Source organism: Chiloscyllium plagiosum, chromosome 38, assembly GCF_004010195.1.
Source record: "Chiloscyllium plagiosum isolate BGI_BamShark_2017 chromosome 38, ASM401019v2, whole genome shotgun sequence".
Taxonomy (NCBI): Eukaryota; Metazoa; Chordata; class Chondrichthyes; order Orectolobiformes; family Hemiscylliidae; genus Chiloscyllium; species Chiloscyllium plagiosum.
Genome location: NC_057747.1, coordinates 5,190,653 through 5,196,904, shown reverse-complemented (window position 1 = coordinate 5,196,904; position 6,252 = coordinate 5,190,653). Strand labels below are relative to the sequence as shown.

At 42.9% G+C, this 6,252-nt stretch overlaps 1 long non-coding RNA gene across 1 annotated transcript in view; it reads left to right on the top strand.

The window, feature by feature from the left end:
* LOC122541759 overlaps nt 1-5,855 on the top strand; it is an 82,896-nt gene extending 77,041 nt beyond the window's left edge. The window contains exon 3 of the long non-coding RNA XR_006309670.1: nt 5,775-5,855. This is a non-coding gene — a long non-coding RNA (uncharacterized LOC122541759). The remainder of the gene's footprint in view (nt 1-5,774) is intronic.
* Nucleotides 5,856-6,252: the final 397 nt, after the last annotated feature.

Here is a 6,252-nt window from a genome sequence, read left to right as displayed (position 1 = left end):
CCAGAGTGTCCAATCCTTTCATAATCTTATACGTCTCAATCAGATCCCCTCTCAGCCTTCCAAACTCAAGGGTATACAAGCTCAGTCGCTCCAATCTTTCAGCGTACAATAGTCCTGCTATTCCGGGAATTGACCTCGTGAACCTACGCTGCACTCCCTCAATAGCCAGAATGTCTTTCCTCAAATTTGGAGACCAAAACTACACACAATATTCCAGGTGCGGTCTCATCAGGGCTCTGTACAGCTGCAGAAGGACCTCTTTGCTTCTATACTCAATTCCTCTTGTTATGAAGGCCAGCATGCTATTAGCTTTCTTCACTACCTGCTTGCTTTCATTGACTGGTGTACAAGAACACCTAGTTCTCATTGTACTGCCCCTTTACCTAACTTGACTCCATTTAGGTAGTAATCTGCCTTCCTGTTCTTGCCACCAAAGTGGATAACCACACATTTTCTTCACTACCTGCTGTATCTGTATGTTTGCTTTCATTGACTGGTGTACAAGAACACCTAGATCTCATTGTACTGCCCCTTTACCTAACTTGACTCCATTTGGGTAGTAATCTTCCTTCCTGTTCTTGCCACCAAAGTGGATAACCACACATTTATCCACATTAAACTGCATCTGCCATACATCCGTCCACTCACCTAGCCTGTCGAGGTCACCCTGTATTCTCCTAACATCCTCCTCACATTTCACCTTGCCACCCAGCTTTTTCCCTTTTGTCTTTATATGGTCCTTAACTTCCCTCATCAGCCACGGCCACCTCTGCCTCCCCTTAGGATCTTTCTTCCTTTTTGGAATGAACTGATCCTGCATCTTCTGCATTATATCCAGAAATATCTGCCATTGTTGCTCCACTACCATCCCTGCTCGGGTATTGCACCATTGAACTTTGGCCAGCTCCTCCCTCATAGCTCCATAGTTTCCCTTATTCAATTGAAATATTGTCACTTCCGATTCTACCCTCTCCTTTTCAAACTGCAGACTAAAGCTTATTGTATTGTGGTCACTATCTCCTAATGGCTCCTTTACTTCGAGGTCCCTGATCAAATCCGGTTCGTTGCACAACACCAGATCCAGAATTGCTTTCTCCCTGGTAGGCTCCAGTACAAGCTGTTCTAAGAATCCATCTTGGAGGCACTGCACAAACTCCCTTTCTTGGGGTCCAGTACCATCCTGATTCTCCCAGTCTACCAGCATGTTGAAATCCCCCATAACAACTGTAGTAGTATCTTTGCGCCAGGCCAATTTCAGCTCCTTATTCAACTTACACACTACATCCAGGCTATTGTTTGGAGGCCTGAAGATAACTCCCATTAGGGTCTTTCTACCCTTAGAATTTCTCAGCCCTATCCATACTGACTCTACATCCCCAGATTCTAGGTCCCCCCGCCCCGCGCAAGGGACCGAATATCATTCCTTACCAACAGGGCCACCCCACCCCCCCTCTCCCAGTCAGTCTGTCCTTACGATAGCATGTATAGGGATAGGAAGCTCATGTGGAGCATAAATATCAACAAAGCGGAGTTGGGCTGAGTGGCCCTGTCCGTGTGCAGATGCACAGTCACATATCAGGGTCAGTATGCAACTTGGAAATTGTTTGCCCATGAAAGTTCATGGCACCTCAGGAGCAGCGCTTCATGATGCTGACACCATTTTCTTTAAGTGTTGGAAGCCCCAGAGACATGCTTGGTCTAGTGAGGTAGAGGTAATCCACTTCCTGTCTAAATAGAAGAGCCTTTTGTAGTCTACACGATATAATTTACAATGCCATATTAACAACTTGTTAAAAAAATGGTACTGGATCTACTTTTGTTTGTCTTTTATATAAATGATTTGGATGAGAACAAGGGAGGCATGGTTAGTAAGTTTGTGGATAACACCGAAATTGATGGTATTGTGGACAGCGAAGAAGCTAATTTAAGACTACAAAGAGATCTTGACCAATGGGCCAATGGGTTGAGGAGTAGCAGATAGAGTTTACTTTGGATAAATGCAAGGTATTGCATTTTGGTAAACCAAACAAGGGCAGGACATCTACAATTTATGGTAGGGCCCGTTTAAAATGTCGTAGAACAGAGTGAGCTTGAGGTTCAGGTACACAATTCCTTGAACTTTGTGTCACTCGTAGACAATGGTTAAGAAGACATTTGGTACGCTTATTTTCATTGCTCAGACCTTTGAGTATAGGAGTTGGGACGTCATGTTAAGTTGCATAGGATGCTGATCAGGCCACTTTTGGAGTACTGGTCACCCTGTTTTGAAAGGATATTATTAAATTGGAGAGGTTCCAGAAAAGATTTACAAGGATGTTGCCAGAAATGAAAAGTTTGAGATATAAAGATAGACTGGATAGGCTGGGACTTTTTCATTGGAGTGGTGGAAGTTGAGGGATGAGCTTACAGAATCTTGAGGGACATAGTTAAGATGAATAGCAATGGTCTTTTCTCTAGGGTGGAGGAGTTTCAACACTAAGGGGCATATTCTTAAGGTGAATGGAGAAAGATTTATAAAGGATATGAGGGGCAACATTTTTACACACATGGTTGGAATGAACTGCAAGAGGAAGTGGTAGATGCAGGTACAATTACATTTACAAGACATTTGGGTAGGTTCATGAATAGGAAAGGTTTGGAGGGATATGGGCCAAGCACAGGCAAGTGGGACTAGTTTAGTTTGAGAGTGTGGTCAGGGTGGGCTAGTTGGACTGAAGGGTCTGTTTCTGTGCTGTATGACTCTATGACTAATCACACCGATACTGAAACCGAGGAATGTTGGGTCTCACTCCTTCCTGATTCTAAACCATTCTATCTGCAAGTCTGTACCACATCATCGCAGTGGGCAGTTCTGCTGGAGCTCTTTGTATTGACCCTCTCCGGCTCACATACAATTAAATTATGATAAAACATTTTGAATGCCAATTAAAGAAACACAAGAATTAAAGGTATTCAGTCACCTTTTTTTTTTAGATTAGGAATTGTTGGTCAGTGACTTCAAAATGATGACAATACAGATAAAAGATTCACCGTAGTAAAGGCCAATACCTTCACTTCAAGGTTAGCACTGCTGCCTCACAGCGCCAGAGACCCGGGTTCAATTCCCGACTCAGGTGACTGACTGTGTGGAGTTTGCACATTCTCCCTGTGTCTGCGTGGGTTTCCTCCGGGTGCTCCGGTTTCCTCCCACAGTCACAAAGATGTGCGGGTCAGGTGAATTGGCCATGCTAAATTGCCCGTAGTGTTAGGTTAAAGGGGTAAATGTAGGGGTATGGGTGCGTTGCGCTTCGGCGGGTCAGTGTGTACTTGTTGGGCCGAAGGGCCTGTTTCCACACTGTAAGTAATCTAATCTAAAAAAAAGGTGACTGAATACCTTTAATTCTTGTGTTTCTTTAATTGGCATTCAAGATGTTTTATCATAATTTAATTGTATGTGAGCCGGAGAGATAATATCATGGTAATGGTCACGGAGAGCAACTTATGGAACTTTCCCTGTTGCTAAATATTTGTTTATTTTAGAGGCACATGAATCGAAGGACACAGTGTACACAGGAATCAGCACTGGTTCAGTGATAACACTTACCAACTTGGTGGGGTGGGGGATGGTGGGAGGTTAGGAGGCCCTGTGTTCAATCTTTACTTTAGCACAGCACAGAGGGAGTGCCTTCGAGGACACTGACTCCAAGGTCCTGTCTGCCTTCACAGGACAGTCTAAAAGATCCCATACCTTGATTGACAATTATAATCGGACTAACTGGTTAATCATCTCGGGACTTTCTTGCGTGTAGGTTAAACTGCTGTGTCAGACGACACGGCAACTGTGCTGGGGTTAACATACAGAATGATGATTATAAAAGCAAATGCTATCAGGGTTGCATGATTAAGTGGAGTGAGCTGGAGGGAGCAGAAGCTCTTACCCCACGTAGTGATGATGTGTATGCAGCAGCATCATGGGGACGGATTAAAACTCTAAAGCACTTATGGAGATACCAAATGTTTAATTCCAATATGTTTTTTTAAAAAAGACATGATTGTGAAAGACAAGAGCTGACTGTGGATGTACCTTCAGTGACTTTGAGGTTTATGAGGGGCATAGATAAGTTGACTAGATCGGGTCTTTTCCCCAGGGTAGGGGAATTCAAAGCTAGGGGGCATTTTGTAAGGTGTGAGGAGAAACATTTAAAAAGGGTATGAGGGGCAACATTTGCACATAGAGAGTGTATACATGTGTGGACTGAACTGCCAGAGGAAATGGTGGATGTGAGTACAGGTACAACATTTAAAAGACATTTGGGTAAGTACGTGAATAGGAGAGGTTAGAGGCATATGGGTCAAATGTGGGTTCTGGCGGTGTTCTGTGTAGATAGATGAAAAGTCCCTGTTAACAGAGTCAAACAGAAAGAGTAATAAGGAGGAGATAGTGAGAGGCTGACTGCCCACACACCCCCTTCTCAGGAGGAAATCATCTGCTGAAGTTATGTTTGTTTTCTACTCTCCCACTGACATCCAGAAACGGAAGGTTAAAATTGACCACAGCTATTGGTCTCTGTGTTGTTAGTGATGTGGTGTAGTAGTGATTGGATTAGAATGCTGCAAAGGAGACAGATTAGGAATGGCCATTAAACACTCCTGCACTGCAAGTAAAGGAGATAACAATCTCTCGCTCTCAGTGTTGTCAGCCAGCTACCATCGAAAGGAACAATGACAAAATAATTTCAATCAACCGGCATCTCAAAATTGACTGCTCAACCACCAACATCACGCCCCACGAACAACATCCAGTGTAATGGCTGCAATATGTTAATATCTACTTTTCACAAGTGTGTCAGTGACTGATCCATATATCCATTTTAAACATGGTTTTGCACACATGTCTTATTCCTAATCTGTGTGTATGTGCTACATTATTATTTCTTCTTTTGGTTAGTAACCAATAAGCTCCCTCTTTTGATAACTCAAGGAAGTCTGGTTAAATTGGCCCATTTTAAAACATAAATTCATGCATAAGGTATCCACAAGGGAAAGGATCTTTGCGAAATTAATCTGGTTGTGATTAACTGAAGGGCCTGGTGATCACAGAAGATGAACCAGTTCATCCTTCCTCACCCAGGAACTTAACAATTTGGGGCATCCTCTTGGAATTGAAACATATTAGAGGGGACTTGCTTGGGGACTGATCATCAATAGATCAAGCTGCAAATAAAACATTTTATAGATAATTCCATAGACTCCAGCAGCATTACTTTGCGAGACTAAATATAGTTAAACATCACAGAAACACAGAGAATGATGGAGAAACTCAGCAGATCTGACAGCATCTGCAGAGAGAAAAAGCAGAGTTAACGTTTCAAATCCAGTGTGACTCTGCTTCAGAATGGAACAAGTTTTGAACTGAATTTGAAATGTTAACTCTGTTCCTCTCTCCACCAGTACTGCCAGACTTGCTGAGCTTCTCCAGCATTCTCTTTGTTTATTTTAGATCTCCAGCATCTGCATTGTTTTCATTGAAGAGCTGGACCCTAAATGCACAACAAAACATGAATCATGTGGAAAATCCTGAGGATGTGAAAGGTAAAATCTATAAAATGTTACAGTTGGATCCCCAGATATCTTCTGTTTAAATAGATACACCAAATGTCCTTCATTTTCCTCAACCTATATCCACTTGACCTCTGACTCATTCAATTCCTGAACAAAGGGTTTACTAATCAGTTCCACAAACGGTTCTGGCAGCTAATTTACTTATTTAACATTTGTAAATCTTTTTCTCACAGGAATTCACAGTTGATACGGCTCCGACCCACTCAGCAAACTGTCGTAAACGCAAAACCTAGTTTATGCTCAGTGTCACAGAGATGAGATTGAAATTATTTAATTCTGCGTTGTATATTGTAGGAAGAATGTTGCAGCCAGAGAAAGAGTGTGCAACTTGGAGTCACTGGGATCATTGGAAGATAGGAACAGAAAGAGTCTTTTTCCCAGGATGATGTACAAGGGGGCATAGCCACAAATTGAGGTGTGATAGATTTAAGGCAGATGTCAGAGGCAGGTTCTTTACTCAGAGAATGGTAAGGGCGTGGAATGCCCTCCCTGCCAACGTAGTTAACTCTATTATTAGGGGCATTTAAACAGTCCTTGGTTAAGCACATGGATGATGATGGGATAGTGTAGGGGGATGGGCTTAGATTAGTTCACAGGTCGGCGCCACATCGAGGGGCAAAGGGCCTGTTCTGCGCAGTATTCTTCTATGTC